The sequence below is a fragment of the Cynocephalus volans genome, chromosome X, assembly GCF_027409185.1.
Source record: "Cynocephalus volans isolate mCynVol1 chromosome X, mCynVol1.pri, whole genome shotgun sequence".
NCBI lineage: Eukaryota > Metazoa > Chordata > Mammalia > Dermoptera > Cynocephalidae > Cynocephalus > Cynocephalus volans.
Window position 1 is genome coordinate 102,062,428 of NC_084478.1, and position 3,470 is coordinate 102,065,897.

Genomic DNA, 3,470 nt, shown 5'->3' on the forward strand with positions numbered 1-3,470 from the left:
CCAACCTAAATGTACATTAGCAGATGACTGGACAAAGAAAATGTGGTACATATACACAATGGAATACTACTCAGCCATAAAAAAGAATGAAACTCTACCACTCACAGCAACACAGATGAACTTAGAGAAAATTATGTTAAGTAGAATAAGCCATGCACAGAAAGAAAAATACTGCGTGTCCTCACACAGAAGTGGGAGCTAAGAAAAGAGAATAAAACAAAACAAGCAAGTAAACAAAAAAACACAAATAATAAGAGAGAAGACTATGGTTACTAGAGGTGGGAAAGGGGATGGGGAAGGAGGGATAGTGAGAGACTGATTAATGAACACAAAAATACAGTGAGATAGGAAAAATAAGCCCTGTTGGTATACAGTTGACCCAGAAACCTAAAACCAATAATGATTTACTGCATGTAACCAAAGAACTAGAAATGAGGAGATCAAATGCGCACATCATAAAGAAATGATTAAGTTTACAATGATGAATATGCTAATTACCCTGAATAGATCAGCACACAATGTATACACATATTGAAATATAACTCTGTACACCATAAATATGTGCAATCGATATGTTTCAATAAAGAATTAAATTTAAAAAATTACTTAAGGTTTAGTTATTGAAAAGGGTAGCTCTCTAGCAAAAAATAAATGAAAGGTGATATATTGAATAGAGTTATTAGTTATTTAATTTTGGATGGCTCCCAGTCACTTCTGTGTTGGATACATCATGCTCTCAGCAGTCACTGGAATCTGCTATGCAACTACTTATTTGAAAAGAATGTGAAAGTTCACAGGTAATTATGGTCACACACGTGTGGGCTTTTGTTGTACATTGGCTATTTGCCTAAGAGATTACAGATAGATGTTTAAAAGTATAGTTTTCACTGATAATGCCTTTCAAATGATATTGCCCTCTAATAAAAATTACATGTATTTTTTTAGTTCTTGGTAAAGAATTTCTATGGAAGCATTGGAAATAATTTTTCTTATTTTTTTTTCCATTCAAAATTTCCCCATGGCATTACAGAGAATGCAAAGTACTTTTGGAGATACAGCCCACTAGGTATGAATGCCAACACTTTGTCACATCTCAACACTTGGTCCAGTAATTCTAGGGTCTGATGCCGTTTGGACCCACTATCTGTTATTTACATGTTACCAAAGGGTCTCTAATCAGTCAGGAAATGGTTATATGAAGAAGAAGTAGAAGACCACTAATTAACTTGTTGAAAATGATGGTTTAATATAAAATTTATAAGGCAAATATAGTTTCCTGTAGAATAAGCAGCATCTTTGTATGCTTGCTGTGGCAATACATGATTTTGACTTAATTTCCAAGCCCATTTCTTATAGGTTTCTTTGTTTTTCCAGTCTCGGTAATTAAGATGAACCATCTCCTATGTAATAGGCTGTAGTTCTCATCATTGACCCAGGTTTCTATTTTCATGTCTTGTTCTGGAGAACTAGATTGAGACTCCTCCCAGTGATACTGAGAACAGCCTTGAACATATCTACTGACCCCATGTGAGGAAATGATTGGATTTCTCCCTCTTCTTCATATCTACCTCATAAATTGCCGTCTTGCAGGGTTTACCTTAACAAAGTCCATCTTAATTTTCATGTACTTTTCCTTCTTACTACCATCTTTGTTACTCAGACGCCCGCAACCTTTTTTAATAGACCATTGTGATAGCAATTCCTAATTGGTCTCCTAGTTTTTATGTACCTTGCCCATTGCTATATTGATTATGGAACTCCCTTGCTCAACACTCTTCTATAGTTCCCCTATTGCATCTCAAATTAAGTATAGATGCCTGTCACTCAAATTTAAGTCACTGCATGATATTGGTCCATTCTACTTCCTTACCTTGTCTTTTTCTACTTCCATTACTAGCTAGTAGTACAACCGAAACGGAACATTTATTACTTCTCACTTATGCTCTGTACATTTTTACTTCTGAACCTCTGATAATTCTTGTTCTTTCTACCCAGAAATGGCCATAAACCTTTCCATTACCACCTGTCAGACTCCTCTACATCCCTAAAGGCTTATATGAAATTGAACTATGAATTTCATATATGAAATTTTAAAAAAAAAAAAACTTTTTTTTTTCAAATTCTACAACTGGGCACAACTATCTTTCCTTTGAATCTCTTAGACCTTTGTACATTTTTGGCAGAATTTATCACATTCTACTTTGTATTTGTGTTATATTACATTGAACAGAATAAAAATAATAATAGGTAACATTCGTTGAGCAATTACTATGTGCCAGGCAGTGGACTAAGAGCTTTACATGGATCATTTTACTTAATCTCGCCATATTTCTCTAAGATGGGCCCTATTTTTATCACCATTTTACAAAGGATGAAACCGAGGCTGCAGGTAACCCAAGTTCACTCAGCTGGCAAGTAGCAGCATCAACATTTGAACTCAGACACTCTAATACAAGAGTCCTCTGATAAAGCTTGTGTCATTCTTCTCTTCGTGTGGGACAATTTATTGCCTGGATAGGGCTGTCTGTAAATATTTATTGAAGTGAATCTGGATGATTACTTCACTTGCCTGGCAATGTAATAATTGGTATCATTCTATTTTCTATCAACACACTTCTACAGGGTGGGTAAACTGACAGAAATATTCGGCTTGTTCATAAATATACTTGTATTTTATCACAGGAAAAATTTTGAGCTGAAAATTCTCTTTGTGATTCTTAAGAGTATCAAGAAGTGAAGTTGTAAATTATATCTTCTGTGAGGTTGTTTGTGTTCCTTTAGATGAGCACTGCATATTTGCCATATTTCTTATAGCAAATGTGACTACATTGACAGATGTATTTTTTTGTATATATTTATCTGTAATCCATTCAAATGAATAGGAGCTGCATACCTCTGAATGAAGAATCAGCCTGAAAGCTCCTTCAGTATATACTTTGTATTTCATTTTTTAATATTTCTTCTATATCCTGCCTTTATATTGTTGTTCTTGTTAATTAATACCTGTGTTATTTATATGTGAACATTCTTTGTAATGAGGATGTATCCTGAAATTTTGATGATTGCTTCACAGATTATACAATTCACACTAAATAGTATTAAACAACACATTTCAAAGCATTGCAATTTATATAAGGTCAAATTAAGTAGGATATTTAACCTTAGTGATGGGAAGAACAATACTCATTTATGATTATAACTTTTGTGTTTATTTTGTTAAATACTCTATATACCAGGTCACTGCATTCAAACAAAATAATGATGAAAACAAGTAGAGAAAATGTATGCTGTCTGTGTTGAACATGTTTCACTAGAAAAGTATTATCCTTAGTAATTTTGTCATCCTATTGAAAAATTGCCCATTAATACAAATGTACAGCTAGTTAAAATGGGATGTTTATATTTTATTAGTATTTTTCTAGAACCAGTGTGTTATTTTCTATACCAAAATGTTACATTCTCAATAGCAT